The 25,148-nt window shown below is 42.6% G+C and overlaps 1 protein-coding gene across 2 annotated transcripts in view; it reads right to left on the reverse strand.

Annotated features, from left to right (window-relative positions):
* Window positions 1-25,148, reverse strand: part of COG4 (component of oligomeric golgi complex 4) — an 873,278-nt gene that overhangs the window by 436,300 nt on the left and 411,830 nt on the right. The gene's annotated exons all lie outside the window — the stretch shown is intronic.

The raw sequence follows: 25,148 nt of genomic DNA on the forward strand, positions 1-25,148 counted from the left end.
GATGTGAGGCCAGTAAGGAGCAATGAGGATCAATGCTTGAGAGATCAGTGGGAAAGGAGGAAATGCATACAGAAGTCCCGGGCCAAACTTGACTAGCTGCGTCCCTGCTGGGTTGGCCTGGTAAAGGGAATAGAGTGAAGTATTCTCTGCACTTGCTGTTTTGGGGAGTAGCAAAAGATTCTCTCTCACTACAGAGTCTTTCAGAGACCACTCGTGAGGCATGAGAATAGCTCTGCTCAACTTGTCCACAATGTGATTGGACTAAGCACCATTGCCAGTCTGAGTGCTTCTCGATGCTTCTCGACACAGGGGTATGATCTGGTTCCGCCTTGTTTGTTGATGTACCACACTACAGACATATTGTCTGTCTGGTTTGCAATCGTTCCCAAGCGAAGAGAGTCTTGGAGGGCTTGCAGCGCTAAAAGCACTGCTCTCATCTCCAGCACATTTATGTGCAAGTGGCATTCGTTCGGTCGCCATGTGCCCTGGACTGTCCTGCCCTGATAATGCCCCCACCCGATCAGGGAGGCATCCGTTGTCAGAGTAGCAACCGGAGGAGGTGGAACAAATGGTCTCCCCAACAGGAGCTGGGGGGAAGACATCCACCACATGAGATGCTTTTTTGCGCTTGTGTGATCATAATGGTGTGAGACATTGGAAGTTCCTGGTATGACCATTGAGAAAGAGCATCCACTGAAGGATCCATGTGGTATCTGGCCAATGGGAGGAGAGTATGGCCGCTGCCATAATTCCCAACACCTTTAGAACTAACCTGGCTTTGGCTCTGTTGTTGTTGAGAAGAAGTGACACCAATTTTTGAATGTCTGATATCCTTTGGTTCGTTAGTGTTACAGACATGTTTACAGTATTTAAATTAATTTATTGAGATACCCAGCTTTTGACAGGCGAAAAGTGTAATCTCTGGCCATCAGAAGGAGATGCTTGGTGGAGCTGTGAGGAGCCAGTCGTCCAAATATGGAAACACCTGGAATCCTTGTCGTCTCAGGTGAGAAGCTACCACTGCCATGCATTTGGTAAACACCGGGGCAGTGGTGAGACCAAAGGCAGGGCCCTGAATTGAAAATGACTGGTTCCCAGCCTGAAGCGGAGGAATCTTCTGGGCGCCTGTTCATTTGAAGGTCTATAGAGCACATCCAGTTCTTTTTCCCAATAGGGGAAGAATGGATTGCAGCGTGACCATCAATCTTGTTTTCTTGACCGATCTGTTCAAGATACTGAGATCCAAAATTGGTCTCCAGTCCTGTTTTCTTTGGAACTAAAAAGAACCTTGAGTAGATTCGGATCCTAGTTGGTCTGCTGGCACTGGCTGAATAGCTCTTTTGCAAGCAGTTTGCTGCTATATCCCTTTGGAACATCTGGATGATGGACTGTACCCATTTGTCTTGTGTCAAGGATAGCCAGGCTTGGGGTACAGTGACAAATCTCCCCGACTGCCTCCGAAGATGGGCAGTGGACCCCTCTGCCTCACCATTGTTGTTCCCCCTCTGCCTCTGGCGGGGGGCCGACTCTGTTCTGGCCTTTGGGGAAAGGGTCTTGCCATCACCTAGTCAGGGTTTCTTTCACTTGTGGACCAAAGAGATGATCCATCAACTTGAAAGGTTCCAATAGCCGCGAAGCATCCGCATCTGCGCCGCCTCACGTGAGCTACCCCTGTTCCTGCTGGCTTGCTCGCCATCGCCGCATAAGAGAGGAGCGCATGGAGGAGTTGGAAATAGGATAGCCAGCTGCGTGTTCATTTTCTCTGATCAAGTCCGTGAAATGGCAGGGTAAATTCAGCGACGCATAGTAAATGTCGCTGAGGAGAACATCTATCCATGGACCTAGATTCCTTGTTAGGTGGATGGACAGGCACTGAAGGATCAGCCAGTTCCTTCTTTGTGGCAGCTACCACCATGGCATCCACAGAGACTCCTTTTGATAAAAATTCCTTGTCTGATGGAGCTGTGATGAATTTGGAGGGTCTCCTGGGAGTGGGGTCCACTGAATCAGGAGCCGTCCATGCCTTTTAGCAACCACCTGCATGACACCCAGGAGGTGGAAGGGCGAGAGCAAAACGCCTCAAGATACAGATTGGTTGAGGGCTGGCCAATTTCCCCTCTGTTTAAGGATCTCCAGAATGTCTGCAAATGAGACATCTTCAGAAGGGGAGGGGGGAACCCTCAGAATCATCCAGATCTGTGTCGGACGTGATAGACTCAGGTGAGTCAATGTGCTTCCTCTTCTGCCAAATCAGGAGAGGCCTCGGAAGAGGATGAAATCCCCAAAGGAGCTCCTGAGGAGTTGGCTCTCTGCGGTCCGGGATGAGGGAGTGAGTCGACTTACCCTGAGGCAGCATAGAGGGCCGACTGTGGAGTAGAGCCAGGCTCTAACCCCCTGTCAGGCAGAGCCAGAGGTCCCCGAGCGGCGAGGAGCCCGCACGGCCCCGACGGCAGCCCGAGAGGAGGGCGATCCGAGCCGCGACGACTAGCTGCAAGCACCGAGAGGGAGAGAGGGGGTCAAGGGGGGTCCATGCCTCACCCCTCGGAGCCGACGAGGGAAGTCCGAGATTCCTCCATGGAAGAAAGCGAGCCGGACGCGGGCGAAAGACAATTGTCTCGCTCCGACTTCGACGACCTCCGAGCTCAAGAGAGTCGAAGGAGGAAGGAGTTGATGGACGGGACAGGCACCGACTGATGAGTCGGGCTCTGAAGCATCTGGGCTAGTGCCTCAGACTTGAGTAGTCGACTCACCACCCTCTGAAGGTCATGATCGGACAACCTCGATGACCTAGAGGAATGAGACCTTTGGCTCCGTTCAGACAGCAGGGGAGATCCTGCCTGAATGAACGGAGCCAAGAGAAGGTGACCTAGACCTCTTTCTGGTTGTCGGCTCCGAGTCGTCTCCGACCACGGGTACCCTCGATAACCTCGGCTCGGAGGGCTTCCCTGTTGAGACAGACAGGGAATCCTCAGGCTTCAACAAGCCTCTCAATATGAGCTTGTTTTCTTTCCTGCAGGACCCTGGGGCTGAAGCCATGGCAGACAGCACAGGAGTCCTGCAGGTGCCCAGACCCCAGACACAAGAGTGTGGCGTCTGTCAGAGACATTTTCTGACTTTAGACATAGCCTAACTGGTGAACACAAACACACACTCAAACACACCAGTTATACTCTGTCAGAATAACAAACTTTAGTAAAAAATACTAAAAATAAAGTACAATAAACAGTAGTACACTAAGGCCTAAGGCCCAAGGGAAGAACTAAAAGTTCTTTTAACAAGACGGGGAAAAATTAGGTTCGGGGATAGAGTTCAATGAACTACACTAATTTAAAAATAATTAAACTAAAAAAGAGTAACTTTATAGAAAAAGCTAAAACTTACAGGAACCGGGAAAAACCAACCTCGAAGCTGTGGCGGGCAAGCGAGATCTGAGGTAACTCTCGCCTAGCATTGTGGGATATATGGAACCAACTCTCGAGCTTTAGAGAGTTGGAGTCGGAGCCGAGGTCGGCTCCGAACCCCATCCAGCAAGAATGAAGGCGAGATAGACAACTTAACATCTGCTAATAAGGAATGTGTTTTGCTTACTTGAGGGGCAGGTGGAGAAAGGAAGCAAGCATCTCAGAAAAAGCTTTCCTCACTCAACAGCAGGTCACAGGCATACAAGTCTTAAAAGAAAAACCCACTACAAGCCAAAATATAATGGTGCTTCACCTGCCCCCCCCTTAAGAGTTTTCAACAGAAAGAACCACAATAATCTATTCATAGGGAGGTGGAAGCCCCTTCTAGAGGTAGGACTATCTTGAAGGGAGACCCCTCTACAGTGTGCGTCAAACAGCATGGTGCCACAGTGTAAGAAGTTCAAGGATGGGACTCTTGGACAGCTGGCCAGAGAGAAGCCTGAAGTCAATCAGTGGTACATGAGTGAAGCAAAAAAAAAATCAAAAGTGTATGAGGACACACTCAGTAGATGGATGTATTATTACACTGTGGAAGTATCCAGATATAGAATGATGGAGTCATCCTCCAAGGAGTTTAAGTCTTGGAATATCAAGATGGTAAATGAGAGTATGTGGGAATGAATATACACCATGGTGGAGACCGATGGGTCTCATAGTATTACTCTCTATTTTGAGGTACAGTGATCAATCTTACTATGTGCAAGTATCAGGGATGAAGGACCCATACTATGCCACATTGGGGGGAGAGGTGGGGGATGAGCAAAGCTCCCCTGGACACTTTTTTTTCACCCCAAACCACAGCAGATGACCATCAAGCCACCCTTGCCTGCCAAATGTCCATGCATGAAGTCCCATCCCAAAAGACTCCTGATGTAGCTGCTCCAGGAGAGTCTCCCTACATGAACAGCAGTTGTGTAAGTAAACTTACCACAGCAATAGAAGCTCAAATGATCATGGTTGTAGTACCTAAGCTAAATGGATTATATCCTGCCAAAGACAAACAACCAGTCAACTTCCAAAGCTTCAAGACACCTTCCACCTGCGCAAATGTCAAGCAACTCCTGGAAAACTACCTGAAAACAATCAGAATATTGACTTTAACATTGATAGCGCATTTTGATAACGCGTTTTTGATAGTTTTGTTACACGTTTGATGTCATATTTATAGTTGTATCCATATAGTTATACACATATTACTATATTGCTTGATCCTAAGAATTTTGATAATTTATGCCCTTGAATCATGCTATGTTGTGGGTTGTGTATGCTTTAAAAGCCCTGATGCTTTAGAATATTTCAAAATGTCTCTAGAACAGGAAATTTTTTTAAACTGTTGTTTTTTTAAACTGTTGTTTTTTAAACTGTTGTTATTAAGATCCATTTAAAACTTGTTTATATGATAGATTGTAAATAGAATGCCTTTACAAGCATTTCTATTCATTTATTTATTTATTCATCTATTAAAACTATATTCAAGTTGAGCACTTTAAAAGACCAACAAGGTTTTTTGACTAATTGAATAATTGTTTTCGTTTGAGCGCCAAAAGTTTGTATAAAATATGGATTCCCTTTTTGTAAATTACATCTGATGAAGCGTAGTTTTTCTACGCGAAAGCGCTTATTTTACTTGTGTGTTTGAATAAAAGATTTCCTTTGGATTACAACAGAGCTGTGCTTTCCAGTGGTGATTCCTTCTGTATTCTTTTACAAGTTGTTTCCTTGGCTGTTCGGAAGGTTTCTTTATTCATCAGCAACAGGTTCTGTTTGTTTGATTCTCTTTTTTCGTTTTGCTGCTGCTTGCTGATTTGACACATGGAACAAGTGGATATAGAACTTGATTTTCAACCGGAGACGAGGGCTGGAACTCCCGCTTGGGGACATCTACTACATCTAAGCGACAACCCTTTATTGGCTCTGGAGCTTAACAACAACCAAGTTCCGATGCATATCCCAAACAATGGTGAGAATCTATTAGACTTTAATAGACTCAGCAAAGAATTGCAAGATGATTTGTTTAAACTGCAACGATACGCTTGGCAGAGGCTACATTTGGAAGCCTGCCTTCATTTTCGCATTGTACCCAGAGGCATGCGAATTTTTTCCATGCCTACTTATGGCGACAGCCATCCTACTTTACTTAGAAAATGGCAGGATTTGAACATTGAATTAGGCTTTAGTTACATGAAGCTTTTAATAGAATATTTTTCTCCACTAGAAACTGAATTAATGAATAAAGTTGACTCTTTACAGAAAAATCTTTATGAACGTTTTAGTACTGACTATTATGTTAAAAGACTGGAAAGCATATGGACACAGGTGAATTTGTTCAGTGAGAGACTTAAACAAACTAAACAGAGAAAACTCCTTAGAGACTCAAATGATTTTGCACTCGGCCAGGTGTTTGGCCGAGGTCACAGCACTCTAATCGTAATATAGTGGCCAACACCACTCCTATTGAACCTCCTTCTACTAACAATGTAACAGCTGATGATGATGCTATTAGAATGATGAATATACCTCCCTTTCCTACATCTAACAGTAACACACGTCATGAGCAACAGTTTCCTCCATTAACCAACACGACCAACAACGTTAGTTGCTTACTCAATGATACTCCTCCACCCAATCAGCAGGCTAATAGGATTATTCCTTCAGAATCTGCTTTGGGAGCTAGACCGAAGGATTCAGCTACAGACAATACACGTTTTTTACCTTTTCCAGTCAAACAACAATCCAATTTGAGAGGACGCTCCAACAGCAGGGGGCCACGAAAGAGAAAGATGTCAGGAGAAAAATATGGAGCTATGAGAAAGACAAGGAACTGAACAATTTAGTGTACAACTTTTCAGATACTGTCCTTACTGATCCTGATGTTTCGCTCTTAAATAAAGGCTTGAATTTCATTCCATCACAAATCAGTACTCTTAGCGACACTTTGATTGACCTGAGATTACTTTGTCGCACCATAGCCTTAAAAAAAATTTTCAAAGAAAAGAATGTTACACAGGTTGATAATAACATTAATTATTTTAAATGTAAAAGTAATTTTATGCCTCCTATTCCTCATAATATTGAATGCTTCATGAAATTGTGTGAAAGAGACTTTTATGAACTGTTTTCGAAAAAACTAAAAAGATGCACATACTTCAATTTAATCAATTTAACACCTAATGAACGAATCTCTCTTAACACTTTAAAACGTGCTAAAGACATTACGATTAAACCAGCAGACAAAGGAGGGGGTGTAGTAATCATGAATACCGTAGATTATGATGTCAACATGACCTCTCTCCTTGCAGACAGCACCACATATCAAGTTATTACTTCAGATGAAGTTGACACTATTGTCAAAAACATACATGAGGATTTATATGACTTATTAATGTGTGGACAAATTAGTAGTGAAATTTACTATTATTTCCTTATTGAGTTTCCGATTACGCCCATAATTAAAGGCCTACCTAAGATTCAAAAAAATGTTTTGCCTATACCCATGAGGCCAATTGTGTCTAATGAGAAATGGGCCACTTCTACTATCTCTTAATTCATAGAACATTTATTAAGGCCAGTTGTAGATAACATACCCACAATTCTCAAAGATTCTTACCAGCTCTTAGGTCACTTGAATGACTTGAAATTACGCAAAAATATCTCAGAATATTTGCTAACATTGGATTTAAAGAATTTGTTTACATGTATTCCCAATGATTATGGCATGCAAGCCATAAGAGAGATTTTAGTAAAGTTTTCTAACTTTAGTAACAGGCAAATTCTTGTAAACCACTTATTAGAACTGGTATTAAATAATAACGTTTTTATGTTTAAAAACAAATGCTACCTATAAAAATGGGGGGTTGCCATGGGCACCCCCTGTGCAAACACTTATGCCAACTTAGTGGTTTATCATTGGGAGCTTAGTTTTCTATGCAATCATGTCTCATATAAGAAAATTAAACTCTATAGGAGATTTGTGGACGATATTCTGATTATATGGGAGGGTAGTAGAATTGACTTTGAAATCTTTCTTCATTTGGAATCTACCACTACCTTTTTAAAATTTACTATGGAAGTCTCACAACACAATACTCATTTTTTGGATTTATCCTTGAAATTTACAGAACAAGGTACAATTTGTTCTTCCCTTTACAGGAAGCCAACATGGAGAAATACACTGTTAAGATATGACAGTATGCATCCCAGGCATATATGTTCTGGGATAGTTAAGAGTCAGTTCACCAGATTAACTAAACTTTGTAAAGAAGCAGCTATACTTTTAATAGAGGTAGAAAAACTGGAATCTTTCTTTAAAGAAAGAGGTTATAACAGCAACATGGTAAAAAAATTGTAAACATCACATAATAGGCAATACATCATCAGATAGAGGCAATACGAAAACCTATGGTAAACATTCTTTCAACTCTGGTATGTTGAGACCAAAATCTTATACAGACAAAGTAACATACACAATGAAATATACTAGTGATACAATCATACTGAAAAAGATAATCCATAGGAACTGGAATGTTCTAACTATGGATCCTTCTACTAGATTACTTGTAGGAGATTGCCCTAGGTTCAGCTTCAAGAACTGTGAAAATTTAAAACAAATTTTATGTATAGAAAAATACAACATTCACAGTAATATTAGACATACCCAAGTTGGAACCTATCCATGTGGTCACTGTCATATGTGCCCCTATATTTCTACCAATCAAATTTTCCAACACCCCCTAGGTCTATATACCTTTACACCTAGCTTTTATTCCAACTGTGACAGCACCAACCTTATTTATTTAGCAACTTGCGAAGACTGTCAGGCGTTTTATGTGGGTTTAACCAAAAGAAGGTTAAGAGATAGGGTGTATAACCATCTATATGACATAAGGAAAGGGAATGAACAGAATGCCCTAGCTAAACATATACAGTCTAATAATACTCATAAATTCAGTTTCAGGATTCTACAAGTAGTTACACCAAATTTAAGAGGAGGGGATAAAATGAATAATTTAGCCAATATGGAGTTAAAATGGATATTGACTTTAAGAGCACACACTATGCCAGGCATTAATCAATTTGTATCTGTTAAACCTGTATTAGACAACAGAAGGTTATAATATATAGTTCAGTTTATATTCAGTTTACATATTATATACTTTGGATAAATTAGAAAAATTTTTTTTAAAAATTTAAAAAAAATTTTTTTTTATAAAATTTGTACGAATGATTGCCAAGTTTACATATTTATATTTTTGTTATTGGTTAAATCTATATATGATTTTATAATAGTTTCAGTCATTTTTAGAAGTTATTCTATATATATCCATGGTTGTACTAATGAATTGTGTTTTCTTTCTATGTGTTTTATGTCTAGTTAAATAGTGAGCATATATATATACATATTTTTGTAAAACAATGAACATTATATTCATATTCCTGAATAATATGTCTCTCGCATATACCAATCAGTTTATTTGTTGTTTAGAGCTATAATACAACTTAAAGATCTCTGTCTTTTTATTACCATCTTTATTATTATATTTTAATAGCGTTAGCTAGTATTTTTTCTATACCGCCTTAGTTTAGACCTAGACTTTACGGTTTTAAGGTTTCACAATGAAATATCATTACTGTTTAAGTTTATTTAGAATATTGACTTTAACATTGATTGCACGTTTTGATAACGCGTTTTTGATAGTTTTGTCACACATGTTTGATGTCATATTTATAGTTGTATCCATATAGTTATACACATATTACTATATTGCTTGATCCTAAGAATTTTGATAATTTATGCCCTTGAATCATGCTATGTTGTGGGTTGTGTATGCTTTAAAAGCCCTGATGCTTTACAATATTTCAAAACGTCTCTAGAACGGGAATTTTTTTTAAACTGTTGTTTTTTTAAACTGTTGTTATTAAGATCTATTTAAAACTTGTTTATATGATAGACTGTAAATAGAATGCCTTTACAAGCATTTCTATTCATTTATTTATTTATTCATTTATTCAAACTATATTCAAGTTGAGCACTTTAAAAGACCAACAAGGTTTTTTGACTAATTGAATAATTGTTTTCGTTTGAGCGCCAAAAGTTTGTATAAAATATGGAATCCCTTTTTGTAAATTACATCTGATGAAGCGTAGTTTTTCTACGCGAAAGCGCTTATTTTACTTGTGTGTTTGAATAAAATATTTCCTTTGGATTACAACAGAGGTGTGCTTTCCAGTGGTGAGTCCTTTTGCATTCTTTTACAAGTATCCAGATATAGAATGATGGAGTCATCCTCCAAGGAGTTTAAGTCTTGGAATATCAAGATGGTAAATGAGAGTATGTGGGAATGAATATACACCATGGTGGAGACCGATGGGTCTCATAGCATTACTCTCTATTTTGAGGTACAGTGATCAATCTTACTATGTGCAAGTATCAGGGATGAAGGACCCATACTATGCCACACTGGGGGGAGAGGTGGGGGATGAGCAAAGCTCCCCTGGACACTTTTTTTTCACCCCAAACCACAGCAGATGACCATCAAGCCACCCTTGCCTGCCAAATGTCCATGCATGAAGTCCCATCCCAAAAGACTCCTGATGTAGCCGCTCCAGGAGAGTCTCCCTACATGAACAGCAGTTGTGTAAGTAAACTTACCACAGCAATAGAAGCTCAAATGATCATGGTTGTAGTACCAAAGCTAAATGGATTATATCCTGCCAAAGACAAACAACCAGTCAGCTTCCAAAGCTTCAAGACACCTTCCACCTGCGCAAATGTCAAGCAACTCATGGAAAACTACCTGAAAACAAGTTTGGGCACAAAGCCCTTAAGATCTTTCCTGCCAACAGAGAAACACACCAAAAAATGGGGGGGGGGGCTAATGAATCAGTGATCATTCGAATATCTACCTTTATGTCAGCTGAATATCTACCTTTATGTCAGCTGCGGTGGTGCAGCAAGTTAGCATTATTGCCTCACAGCAAGAGGTTCTCCCGTTCGATTCTCGGCTGGAGCACCTTCTGTGTGGAGTCTGCATGTCCTCCCCAAGGTCCAGTGACGTTAAAAACATGCAGGTAGGTGCCGGCATGAATAGGAGTGCCTTCTTTGAAGGTTGGGTGTCAGGCTGGCAACTCGGCACTGTAAAAATTCACTGCCAATCATGAGCGGACCGGAGTTCCGCTGTGGCGACCCCTAACCGGGAAAAGCCGAAAGTCTAAAATGGTAAGTTTACTTACACAACTGTATTATGTTCAGCATACTTATGAGCTGCAGTAGTGTTAGCTACAATGATAGAAAACCCTAGTTTACTACATTTGGGAGGTGGAAGGAGAAGGGTCCAGGAGCTACTGGAGAATGGTTCTTCCAAAGCTTGATCTAGAAACCAAATAAAGCTTATAGCGCTTTGTAAAACTATGCACAGAGGACCAAGTTGCAGCTTCTAGAAATATGCCTAGAATCCAACTTATTCCAAAAAGCCATAGATGAAGCCAAAGCCATGGTAAAGTGGATGTTGACCCTGCCTCGAAAAACTTTCTTCTTGTGAGTATAACAGTAAGTAATAACCATAGAAAAAACATCTGGCAATACTATGTATTGGTGCAGGTTGTCCCTTATTAATTTCACAAGAAAACAACAACAGATCCAAAGATCTGAAATATTTAGTTCTGTCAAGATAGCACCTGTGTTGTCACTACACATCCAAGGCATGGAGTATCCTTACTCACTCATTTTTAAAATCAGTAAAGAAAAAAGGGGAACTGATAATTTGGCTTAAAGTATACTCTGATACTACTTCAGGTATAAAAGACAGACTAACTCTCAATGTACCCCTGAATCTGTGGGGGGTTGACTCACCATAACAGCCTGCAACTCAGATACGCTTCTTGTAGAAGAGCAATCAGTAAAACTATTTTCCAAGTTAAGAACCTCAATTAGGTAGTTCAAATGCAGCCATTGTCAGCTTCTGTAACACAAAATTAAGATGCCAAGAAGGGGTCACTGGTTTTCTTGTAGAGCTCATGTAAAAATCCTTTCAAAAACCTTTTAACATGAGAAAGCATTAAAAGAAGAGAATCCACAGGCAGACATGCTGAAATAGCCAAAAAGAGAACCTTGTTGGAAGAGTAAGAAAGGCCATAGGAAAGGAACACACACAAATACTGTAAAATCAGAGAACAATGAGCCTTGAATGGGTGCTGGTTATGCTGCTGCTGTACTTGGTGGCACCAACTAGAAAACTTTTTCCATTTGCAACATAAGATTTTCTAGTAGCAGGCTTTCTTGCCTCTATTATTATTTGCTGCACATCCTCAGTAAACAGGTGCCTAAAGGAAATTAAGACCACACAGGCAGTCAGCTGAAGTTGATTGAGGTCGGGATGTGTATCAAACACCCCTGATCTTGTGTGAGTAGATCAATTCTGTGAGGAAGCTTGAGGGAACTGCCCCTGACCATTTCCAAAAGAAGGTAGAACTAACTGCTGTCTGGGCCAGGAAGGAATCACTACAATGATCATGAGGGATTCCTTCTAAACCGTCAGCAGTACCCCTGGATATCGGTGGAAAAGCATACAGGAACAATCCTGTTAAAGGAAAAGAAAAGGCATCTATCTTCCAGACTACCTTGCATGGAGACCGGGAGTAGAATCTTGCCAGCTGAATATTTAGAGAGGTGGCAAATGGGTCTACTAGAGGAACAGTCCGCAGATGGATCAAATTTTGAAAGACCCTCAATGTAGTTTGCATACGTGAGGGTCTGTCTTGTCCTGCTTAGCTTGTCTTCCACACAATATTGCTCTGATGGAATGAAGGATGCCTATAAAAGTGAGCCTGTGCTATGAAGCTATATTCCAAGCCAACATGGCTAGTCTTTAAAGAGGTGTATGACTTCACCCCCTCCCCCAATTGTAGATGTACCACATAACTGTGGTATTGTCTGAAACAACATGAAGAGGTCCCAGAAACCAAAGATGGCTCAGAGAGTTCAGTACTTTGATCAGTGCAAGCATTTCTTATTTTTACGTGCTTGCGTCTCTCCTAGATGTCTCACACATCTTGCACAGATATACCTCCTGAAACTGCTTCCCAAGCAAAGTCCAAGGAGTCTTAGATGACTGACTTCTTTGGAAAAGGGAGAGATAACAGGAGACCTGAATTTAAGGATATGTAAAATCTTCACCAAGTAATTTTTCTACTGAGAATCCCTAGCACTGGGATTTGAAAAGAAAATGGATATTGATGCTGGGACCAAACAGATTTCAGATACCATCATGAGAAACACAGATGCCAAGAGACCCAACATCCTAAGGTATTCCCCTCATAATGACCTTCGGAATAGATCAAGATATAGATCTATTTTTTCCTGCGGAAGAAAAGCTGTACGGCTGACATCCCAAGAACACAATCTTGTGTGGAGTCAAAAAGGTCTTTTGAATGTTCTCTTGAAATCCCAGCTTGAGAAAGAGATATCTCACTCAAGGGAGAAATTCTTGACACACTGAAAGACTCTGAAAGATAATCACGTTCATAGGTTGGTACTAGGCTAGCGGCCCTAGAGCCTATACAAGTCTAGCCATAACAATTCCCTGGCTATTTCTTCCCACACTACCTCCCTGGACCCCTGTCTAGCAGGGCAGCTGACGTGATCCTCAGGGTGAATTTCCTTTCTCCAATCCACTCATCAAGTTCCTTTTGAAGCGGGCCAAAGAGGCGCTCTGCTTGACATGTATGGGCAATCTATTCCAGAGTCTGAGGAGTCCCTGGGTCAGGAACCTATCCCTCTAGCATGTTTTGTTTATTGTGATGACAAGGTTTAGATCCCTGGAGCGTGTGGCTCTGAGGGATTGGGATTTCTTTAAGTGTAGCATGTCCAACAGCTCTGGGTTTGACATTGCCTTGTATGTTAAGCAGAGATCGCCTTTGAGTAGACGATAGGCGACAAAGTATAGCTGGAATTTTTTTTAAGGCTGTCAGCATAGGGCATCTGCTTTAGGCCTGTGATTCGTTTAGTGAGGTATTTCTGTGGCCTTTCCAGTTGTTGCAGATGTCTTGAGAGGTACATACCAAATGGGGCGTTGTATTCAATTAATGGGTCTAATGAGGGAGGAGTACAGTGGGACAATTACCTCCTTTTTTCTGGATGAAAAGCCCTTAGTGATGAGGTGTGCCACATAGAAGGATTTCCTGACTGTTGTGGCGTTGTCATTATTGAAGGTGAGACCACTGTCCACCTGTGTCCCTAAGTCTCTCATCACACTGTTGGTGTTTAGTGTACTGCCACCTATGTGGTAATTCACGGGTACATGTTTTTTCCCAAAGGGGATAACTATACATTTCTTGGCATTGAGCTTGAGCCCATGGCTCTGGCACCAAGCATCTGTTTCTGTAAGGCCCTTTTGTAGAGTATCTACATAATTTGGGGATTCAGTAATGGCTCCCAGTTTGCAGTCATCAGCGAACTTTGTTAGCCAGGGTCCCTTAGTGTTGGCCTGTACTTCAGAGAAGTAGATGCCAAACAAGATAGGTCCCAGGACTGAACCCTGAGATACTCCATTTGTCTGCAGCTGGATTTGGAGTCAGTTACTTTTACAGTGTGGGTTCTGTCAGTAAGCAAGTTGGCAACCCATCGAGTGACGTAGGGATTAATGCCCAGCTAAGTAAGTTTATCTATGATTCCAGAGTGGGGGATGGTGTCAAAGGCCATGGCGAGGTTCAGATAGGCTGTGTGGACTGCCTTACCCACGTCCACGGCTCTGGAGACTGATTCGAAGAAATCAATCAGGTTCAGGAGACAAGATTGGCCCTTCACAAACCCAAACTGGGTGGGGTCCAGTGTTTGAAGGCTGCCAATGTCTTTGTTAAAAGTTCCATGATAATACATTCCATGGCCTTGCAGATCAGGCTCGTCAGACTGATGGGGTGGGTGGTAGTTCCCCGGATCCAAGGTGGATTCCCCCCTTGTGGAGTGGGATAACTATAGCTGTGCGCCACTCAGTGGGCACGAAGCCTGAGGTGAGGGTATGATTAAACATGACACTTAGGGGAGGTGCCAGTTCATTTTGCAGTTCATGTAGTACACAGCCCAGGATGTCATCTGGTCCCATGGATGCTGTATTCATAGCTTTGGAGAGTGCATTTTTTTACCTGTGTGGCCATTACTACCGGAATTTGGCAATCTTCCGGTATTGAGATGGGCCATTTAAGGGGTGAAGTTGGCACTGAATCGATCTGCCAGGATATTGGTAATATCCTTGGGATCAGTATATTTAATGCCATTCTGTTGTAGCTCAGAGCAGATCTGAGCATTGCCATTTAGATTCTTGACATAGTTATAGAATGCCTTGTGGTTGTCTTTGGAATCTTTGGCAATTTTATTTTCGTAACTAGCTTTGGAGGATTTTATGAGGGATCTCAGCTTCTTGCTGAGGCTGGTAAGGGAGTTTTTTGCATCCTGGGATTTTCCTCTTTTCTGCAACAGTTTCTTCCTTTTGTTGTAAAGTTTGTTTATGGCAGGGGACCACCAGTTTGGCTTCCTTTTTTTGGAGGAGAGCATCTTGGTTCTATTTGGGATGGCATGATTCATGCATGAGTGGATGTGCTGGTACAGTGCCTTAGTGTAGGACTCAGCAGTCGAACCTTCAGTTCCCGTCTGCATGGGTGCCATGACGTTTGTAACTTCTGACTTGAGTAGCATGAAGTTGGCTTTGGAGAAGTTTTTTATGGAGGTTTTGTTACTGGGGGGAGGGGGTGGGATGTAGATGTTATGGGTGATTAGCTTATGGTCTGACCTAACAAGGGGGTGACCATAGGTGGGGAGCATCGATTTCCCATGTTGGTAATGACCAGGTCTAGGATACTGGAGCCCCTGGTGGGACTATGGATCCAGGGCATTGGAATTTATGAATTCCAAGAACAGTTGGGCAAAGATGTTGGTATACGAGTAGTTTTCTCAGTTAATGGCAGGGTAGTTGAAATCACCCAGTATTAGGGTGTCTGGTTGTATATTAATATTTTCCAGTATGTTTAGAAAGGTGTAGTGAGAATCTTGGGGCATGGTGAGGGATCTGTAGCAAGCTACAATTTGAATTGCAGTCTTACCTAGTGTTACTTGCACCTGGAGAATTTCAGACGCATTGTGTTGGGCAACTAACCTAGTGGTGTGAATATCCTTGGTGAATATGGACACTCCTCCACCTTTAGTGTTTCGATCCTGGTTTGGTGGCCGAAAAGTGTGGTAAAAGTTGTAGCCTGGTATTGCAGGGGTGCTCTCTGGAGCTTTGAACCAAGTCTCAGTTACTGCACAGATATCGATATTCTCCATTTTTAGGAGTGCCTTGAGAGAGTGCATTTTGAGATTTAGACTTCTAGCATTGAGTACCATTACCTTCAGATTTTGCATGCTTGTACCAGTTACGGTGGTGGTTTTGTCCTTTGCCTAAAAAAGGCCCTATAGGGGTGGCAAAAGCCTTAGCCAGTAACCTGAATCCCAGGGGCGACAGGTGCAGACTATCTCTGGCAAAGCATCGTGGTATGTCGATCATGTCATCCCAGGCAGACAGATAATGGATACCCCTTTGAATGACACCAGAAGCTTAGCCAATTGTTGAAGTCAATCATTTTGTCCTTATATTGTGGTATCATTCTGGGCGAAGGCAGGATGCTACTCATGGCTAGGGTCATACCTGCCTGGGCCACATGATCCAAGAGATCTTCCATGTCTCTTTTCATTTAGTCCAGGGAGGTACATCTCAGGTCATTCACTTCAACATGGACAATGACAGAGTCATATTTGTACTTGTTGTGGAGTGACTTGAGTGCATGAGTTATGTGGCGGATCCTGGCACCCAACAGGCAGCTCATTGTAATTTTCTCCTTGTTCAGCCTGGTGAGTGGGACATCAGTGTGCCTGACTACAGGGTCACCTATGACTAAAGTGTTAGGTACGTTGTCTTGCCTTAGGGGCTGTTGCTGGGTGGCACACTGGTGTTGTGAGCTATGTGACACTTTGGTTGTGATTGGTGTTTGCTTGCATTACAGCTTCGGAGGTCCTTGTTGCTTGGGCAGGTTACAGTTAAGGGCCTCCACATATGTGGATTTAGTGTTGCTATGTGTGGGTGTTGGTGGTTTGAGTTTAGAAGGGCTATGTGTTGCTTGAGGTGTAGTGCGGGTGTTAACCTTCTCCTCTTGACTGTCTAGCACAATCTTGGGTGGAGGCAGCTTTGCTTCCAGTTTGGCTGTGTAAGTGCATCTCTCACAGGCTGCAGTGTAAGGTGGTAGGAGGAGAGGGCTGTCTGTGTACATGAGGCAATTGGTACATTGCCCCAGTATGCCCAGATTCACCAGGTGGACAGAAGAAATCACCGGAAGCTGATCCTTGGACATGCCTGGTTTGACACTTTTTTTTAAAAAGTACAGGAGCTGTTTTCCCTTACCTTAGCAAGGTACTTTGCAATTATAGGCTGTTTAGTGCCAGAGTCATCTAAATATGGAAAAAAGAAAATAGATACCCTATAGTCTGCAACAAGATATAACTGGAGTTAGTCACTTTGTGACCACCCTTACTACAGTGGATAGTCCAAAGGATAAACTGATGAGGTTTGTTTGACTAAACTACTTTAAGAAATGCCTGAAGTCTGAATGAAAGTAAATGTGATAAGCATCTTTTAAATGTAGTGTTACCAGGAAATTTGAATGAGGAAGAAGAGGTAACATTGCGAAGTGACATCATTTAGAAGTTATGCACCATCACAAACAGGTCTAAAAAGACATATCCAGAACTGGTTTCCAAGCATTTTCTTTCTTTGGCATTGAAAACTTCTTGAACAAAAACCTTTCCCAGTTTGGAAAGGATGAATTATTTCCATCACTCCCTGGAAGAACATGTAATAAAGGACAGGTGGAAACAGTCTGGTTTGGACAGTGATGAATAATTCCTTGGTAAGGAGGAATATCATCTCAGTGCCATCTATAACCTTGATGATTGATCATCAGAACCCAATTGTCTGAAACTATCAGCTGCTAAAGAGAAAAGTGGAGATTTAGACTTTCTGGAAGGGAAAAGAGACTGCCAGGGTGGAAGAAGGGAACAAAGTCCCTTAAACAGTCAAATTGACTAGATGGACTATGCTTGGATTTGGGGTTTACGGAATTCTTTTTGTAAAGCCCTTGCCGTTATGCCAAAATTGGATGAGGGGTTAGAGAATCCTTTATAAAATTTGAAAAAGGAGGGCAGAAAAATCCTACATTCCCCGATTCCTCTTTCATCACACTTTTTGATCACCTCTGCAGCAAAGGAACTAAAAAGACAAGCTCTGTCCAAAAGACAAAACAAAATCTCATTATTCACATCCACCTGAGAAGTTGAGAACAGAGCCAGGCAAACCTCCTCAATATAGTACCCGAGGCCAAAGCCCTGGAAGAAGTATCAGCAGAGTCATACACATATAGTACGCAGACAGCACTGTCTAGTACAACAGAAGAAACTAAATAAATTAAAGCAGATTTTTCCTCAAAAAAAGAAACTGCAGATCAAACATTCCTCATCCTTTCACAACTTGTCAAAATAAACATTAACATGTGACCCTGACAATTCAAAATCCTGAAAATCAAAGTTGAAGAAGCACACACTATTTTCGGTACCCATCAATAATCTTCCAAATCCTTATCAGAAAGAGTAGGATCGGAATAAACTAACTGTTTAGCAATAGTAGGATTACCTACAGCTACTGGGTCAGGTTTGGAAAGAATGTATAAAAACTTAAAAAGACTGAGGGACTTTATTACATTCCACCTGCCTTTCTAGATGAACAGGCTGGCTATCAGGAAATTACAGGCAGAGAGACATCCTCTCATCTGGAGGAAATGGTGATGATTCAGGAAATTCTTTCCACAACAGCTCCAAAAAATTTTGAGGGACTGAGAAACCTCAGTACACTCCCACTGAAAACACTGACGCATTCTAGAAAGTCTCAAAGAGAGATGAACCCCAAAGGGAGAAACAGAAATTTAGCTCTCCTCTGAATCCGATTCAGAAAACTGAGAAGAAAACCTGTACCTGTCCCTTCATCTTCCTGTCCAGATTCAGAATCTTAAATCACTTCAGGAAATAAGGTATCCTTTCTTCTACCAGACGGCAAAAGATAAGGATCAAAATCCACAATAAAACACTGAGCCAGACCCAGTAAACTCCTTTCCTTCTAAGGAAATTTGAGATACATGTTTAGTTTTCTCTTTCATTTTAAAAGGAAAAAATGGGGCCAATGGCTTTCTAAATGGCAGCAGTTTCCGCAGAAAAGTGTAGATTATTCTGTTTGCTCACTGAGGGGATCCCAACAGCAGCACAGGGCATGTCTACCTCCAGGTCCATAGCGACTTTAGATGCTACATCAGAGGGATCTATAGCGAAAGATGAGTGGTCTTTACAAACAACAAATGGCCACAGCAGTCACTCAACTGCAGCAGAGGCAAATAGCAAGACTGCTGTGGTGGCAAAAGCTGTTTACTTAACTTTTTCTTTTTGCATCTGGAAGAAGGACTGACCATAGGACAAACAATTTGCTCCATGACAAAGCCAAATATGGTGCCTCTTTCTCAAGGAAAACAAGCAGCAAAAGCAAGTACAAATTTAAGTCTTTAAAAGTCACATTTTCTCACAAAAAAAGGCACTTGGAAACATTTAGCCAGCCCCAAAAAGTTAAATAAACAATTTCTCCACAGAAAAAAAAAAGCTTTTTTTTTTTTTTAATTCTTTAAATAACTTCTAAACTGGCAGGGAAAAACCAGTGCTCTTGTTTAAAAATACAATTCATTCTCGTGACATTCCATTAAAACACAAACTGCTAGCTTTAAAATAACTTTCCTGAAGAGGAAAGTGTTGGTTTGTTTGTGTCTTTCGGCTTTTCCTGGTTAGGGGTCACCACAGCGGAACTCCGGTCTGCTAATGATTGGCAGTAGATTTTTACGTACTGGCTTGCCGTGCCTAACGCACAACCTTCAATGAAGGAATGCCCATTCACGCATGTTGCCACACAGAAGACGCTCTGAGAATCGAACGGGCAACGTCTAACTGTGAGGCGACAACGCTACCGCAGCACCACCACCGCAGTAATAAACAAAAATATTTGACTGGAAGGTTTTTCCCCTCAAAGGGAAGTTATCTTCCCATCAAAGAAACAGAACAAGCTGAATGCTGATCCTCAAAAGCTTCAGAGTAGCAAACACTTCTGCAGCAGTAAAGCAATTAAAGTTTAGGCTTGGTGCCTAAACCTGTCTTCTAGTTAGTTCAGCTCAAGCTGCTTGATAGTTTGGAAGAGTGGAAGGAGCCCTAAAGCTATGGAAGCTGGCTAGCTGTTAACATCTTTGACAGGATATAGCCCATGCAGCTAAGGCTACTCCAGCAGTGATCAATATCACCTCTAGATGTCTGGTCAGTACTCAGATTTTTATCCCTGTACTCCACCAGAGTAAAACATCAGCAGACATACTTTTAATGGTATTTCAACAAGTTTCAAAACTTGCTGTACTTCTTTTTAAACCAGAGTTTTATTTTCTCAAGTTGTGAGACTTGCAAGTACTACTCTTGGAACGGAGATATGGAAAGTACAGTTTTGTACCTACCATAAATGTAGATGTTCAAGTGCTAATACAGCTGTAGTCATAACAGATGGGTTTTCCTGCCGTCAGGCGGGTCCTCGGTCGGCCGAATTCCAAAGTCTAGGTCCGGCGTCGGTTGTCGTCGCTTCTTCCCTGACGTCAGTGCGACAGGGATATAAAAGAACCAGCTGATGCCATTTTCTTCAGTTTTTCTTGCCCCAGATGTCAGGTGCCCCCAGAAGGAAGGCAATACATAAATTTATGTAATAATGCAATGCAATGCAATATAATCAAAAGACAGTAGTTGCAAGCAAATACACGATAAATGAAAACCCCAATCAGGTTGTATGAGGAGGTGTTAGCCAATAGGCCTGTCCCAAGAGGGGAAAGAGGGAAGGAAACCTGGACTGCAGCTGTATTAGCACTCGAACATCTACATTTATGGTAGGTACAAAACTGTACTATGTTCATCGTGCATACAGCTGCAGTCATAACAGATGGGTAGTATCCCAAAGCTAAAAAAGGGGTGGTAGGCACTAGGTGGAACTAGGAGGAGCCAGGATGCCCTGCAAGACTGCAGTGGCAAAGCCTGCTCTAGTTTTGGAGTATAATGGTAGGTGATAGTGCTTGGAGAAGGTATGCACAGAACTCCAAGTGGCTGCTTCCAAAATATCTTTGGTAGGAACCCCTCTGAGGAAAGCTGCAGAGGTAGCTGTGGCCCTTGTGGAGTGAGATCCGATGCCTGCAGGTACAGTTTTACCATGAAAAGAGTAACAAAAACGTATGCAGTGGGCTATCCATTTTGAGATGGTCTGTTTGGAAACTGGCTTCCCTTGAGCTCCTGTAGCATAGGACACAAAGAGTTGCTCTGATTTTCTGAAAGGCTTTGTTCTGTCCAAATAATAATGCAGCTGTCTGTGGATGTCCAAGGAATGTAGTAGTCTCTCCCCTTTGTTTTGAGGATTAGGGTAAAAGGTAGGTAAGTGGATAGCCTGATTCAAAGCTACCCTGGATACCACATTTGGCATAAAGGATGGATTGGTTCGTAAGGAAACTCTGTCCTGATGGAAAATGATGAAAGGCTGCACAGCCATGAGGGCTTGTAGCTTCGATACCCTGCGAGCTGAGGTGATAGCCAGAAGGAAGGCTGTTTTCCCAGGACAAATATTTGCAATTCTGCTGAGGCAGCTGGCTCAAAAGGAGGCAAGGTCAGTTTTACAATGAAATTGAGGTCCCAAGCAGGTACTGGTCATTTCCTTGGGGGTTTTATATTCTTAGCCCCTCTGAGGAACTGTCTTAAGAGGGTGTGAGAGAATAAAGGAGGATCAGTGTTGTATTCTGCAGAAATGGCTGAGGCATGGATTTTGATGGAGGAGAATGAAAGTCCACTGCTTAGCATCTCAGCTAGATACTGTAATATTTGAGGTAAATTCAGTATTCCAGGATTCTGGCCCTTTTTCTCATTCCAGGCACAAAACCGTTTCCATTTTGCGGAGTAAGCTTTTCTAGTAGAAGGCCTTCTGGCCTCCAAAATGACATCCTGCACCTCCTTGGAGAGTAGGGTCTGTTGTGAAGTTAAGGAATCTTCCATGCGGCCAGATTGAGTGTTTTCAGCTGACTGTGAAGAGTTTTGAAGCTGTGCTGAGTCAGAAGAGGAGGCATTAGAGGTAGGGTCCATGATGGGGAATGAATCAGGCTCCTCAGGAGTGGGTACCAGTGTTGTCTTGGCCAGTCTGGAGCAATGAGAATCATCTTTGGTCTGTCTGTTCTGGTTTTTAGTAGAACTTTGGGCAGCAGAGGAAGAGGTGGAAAGGCATAAACTGTCATTGTTGCCCAACTGAAAGAGTGCGTCCACTCTCCAGGCCTGTGGATGAAAAGTCCTTTGAGCAGAATTTTGCCAATTGGTGATTTTTGTGGGAGGCAAAGAGATCTATGTCTGGCCTTCCCCATGCTTGAATTATCTCTGTAAAAACTTGAGGATGCAACTTCCATTCGTGTGGATCTGTCATATTTCTGCTTAGGATGTCTGCCAGCGTGTTTTCCTTGCCTGGCAAGTACTGTGCTTGAAGTTCGATTTGTAATTCCAGAGCCATGTTCCAAAGAGACATGGCCAGCCTGCATAGGGGGTATGAATGGGTTCCTCCCTGTTTGTTTATGTACCACATTACTGTGGTGTTTTCTGTCCTTATAATAGTTGACCTGGATGCAGAAGGTCTTTGAAAGCTATAACAGCATTTATTACTGCTAGCATTTCCTTTTGATTGATGTGTAGGTGCTTTTCTTTTTGGGACCATTTGCCCTGAATGCACCGATCTGTCATGTGCGCCCCCCAGGCGTAGTCCTGTCTGTAGGTGTCTATTGTGATGACTTGATTTGCTTGAGGCTTGCAGAATGGGAGACCTGTGTTTCTTTGGCATGCTTGAGCCCACCACAGAAATTCCTTTTGAAGGCATGGAATCAGTAGTATTATTGTTTCCAAACTGTGGCTGTGTTGAGACCATAGGTTTTTCAGGTACCATTGAAGTTTCCTCATATGCAGCTTTGCACATGGGATTAGTAGGATGCAAGATGCCATGAATCCCAGAGCCTGCAGGATTTTCCTTGCAGTCAGCCTGGTGAAATTTGCTAGTTTTCTGAAGTATTGAGTTAGCTGCCCCTGTTTGTCTGGCTTGAGGTAGGCCATCTGGGTGTTTGTGTCCAAGTTGGCACCCAGGAAAATTATTGTTTGAGAGGGTATTAGCCTTGATTTCTTTTTGTTGACTGTGTATCCCAGAGAATTCAACATTATTACAAAAGCCAGATGTTTCAGAAGTATGTGCTTGCTGTCCGCTTGGATCAGGCAGTCATCCAAATATGGGTATATTTGTATCCCTTGAAGTCTGCAGTAGGCAATTACTGATGCCAGGCATTTCGTGAATACTCTGGGCGCAGTAGATAAGCCAAAGGGCAATGCAGAGAATTGATAATGGGTTGAACCTGCAAGAACTCTGAGGTATCTTCTGCAATCTTGTCTGATTGGGATATGCAGGTATGCCTCCTTGAGGTCCAATGTTACCAGCCAAGACTCCTTGCCCAGCATGGGAAGAAGCTGCTGTAATGTGAGCATCTTGAATTTTGGCACGAGTAAAAATGTGTTTAGGATGGATAGGTCCAAAATAGGTCTCCAATCTTTTCCCTTCCTTGGTACCAGGAATAGTCTGGAGTAAAAACCTTGACCTTGTTCTTGTGTAGGTACCTCTTGAATAGCTTTCATGCCCATGAGATCTGAAATTTGTTTTTGTGCCTCTGCCCTTTTATTGTGTGACAGGTTTGGCATGCCTCTCATTTTTGGAAGGGTGTGAAAATGGAATCTGTAGCCTCTGTTTATAATGTCCAGGATCAATTTGTCTTTTGTGACAATATGCCAATTTTTCGAAAATAATGCCAGTTTTCCACCTAAAGGTGCTGCCATTTGAGCCTTGCTTGGCATGCAAAGGGGAAAGTCATTGAGTCTGCTTTCTGAATGGCTGTGAACTATCCTCACCACCTCTTTGTGTAGGAGCTTGCCATTGTCTGCCTCTAAACGATCCTTGAGATTGCCCTCTGCCCCTCGGGCGCCTGTATCTACCTCTTTGGAGTCTGTCCGTGGCTGGAAAGGACCAATTTTTGGAAGGACAATGTTTACTGAAACGTGGAGGTTGTACCTGTAAGAAATCTTTCACTGTTTGCATTGATTTAGCCTTTTCCTCCATTTTCTTTAATACCTCCTCAGCTTTAACACCAAATAATACATCTTTTTGCAGAGGGGCATCTAGTAATTTAGCTTTGACATGATCTGGTAAGGTTTGCTCTTTGAGCCAGGCATGTCTACGCATGACTGATCCTGTAACAGCAGCTCTACATGAGGCCTCTAAAGCATAAAAACCACATTGCATGGTATGTTTACCCACTTGTTCTGCACTATGCATCAAATCCTGCAACTCTTTCAAGTCTGGTTGTTCAGGTTGTGACATTTTGCTTCTCAACTGTACTAACAGAAACTGTTGGTACTTGGAACTGGCAGTTTAATGCCCTCATGGTTAAGGTGGCCGAGGTGTATACCTTTTTCCCCCACCTTTCTAAAGCTCTGGAATCTCTCTCCGAAGGTAATGGATTTTTAGCAGTGGAGGCCTTAATTTCCTTGGGGCCCTGTGAGATAGTTTCCGGGTCAGCCACATGGCTTTTGTATAGGAATTGGTGTGAGTCAGGAACCCGGTAATACCTGTCAGGCTTAACTGGGGCTGGAGGTAAAGAGTCTGGGTTAAGGCAGGCCTCCGAATACACATCATCTAGAATGTCTAAGACAGGAGGTATAGCCAGAGGCCTGTGCTGAGGGAGCAAGAGAAAATCCCTAAGCCTTTTCTTGGAGTCTGATTACTCTTGGCCTTCCCAATGGAAGTGTTCCCTCAAGGTATGCAAGGTTTCCCCAAAAGAGTAATCCTCGGGGGGGGGGGGGGGACAGAGGGAATGGACTCCTCTGGATCAGAATCTTCAAAAGGGGAGTATGAATGTTCCTGGTCATCAGAATGCTCTGAAATAATGGAGGCCTGGTCCGAGGAGGGGGATTCTTCCTCCACTCTGGGCCTTTTGTCCGGGGGGGGTTGAGAACCCCTGATGAGAGTAATCAAATCCTCAGCCATTTTGAGCATCTGCTTTTTAGGCATGGGGCCTTGAGAAGGGCTCTGTGGAGCTTGTCTCTTAGTATGCATGGCTGCTTTAGACTTAGTGAAAACCTTGATGGAAAAAGGAGGAAGGCCTGAAGACACCTTGAGAGGTGGCAGACCTGTCTAAACTCTGAGTTTCAACACCAAGAGTGGCTTCGGTATCGGTAGTTGGGATGTGGGCCGAAGAGCCTGCGACCTCGGGTACAGTAGACACCGCCAATGAAGTGTCGTTGGTAGTCAGGGGCTGCGTAGGTGCCTCACTGAGAACCGGACAACCTGTAGTCGGCTTTGGCGTGGTGTCGGTAGAAGCTGCGGACCTTGTATGTCGGTCCTTATCTTTGCGTCTTTTACTCAAAACTGGAGTCGGAGTATCCGACGACATAATGTAATTAAATTTTTTGCCAAAATAGTGTTGGGCGAA

Source organism: Protopterus annectens, chromosome 8.part0 (genome assembly GCF_019279795.1).
Source record: "Protopterus annectens isolate FY-2018-M chromosome 8.part0, PAN1.0, whole genome shotgun sequence".
Lineage (NCBI taxonomy): Eukaryota > Metazoa > Chordata > Ceratodontiformes > Protopteridae > Protopterus > Protopterus annectens.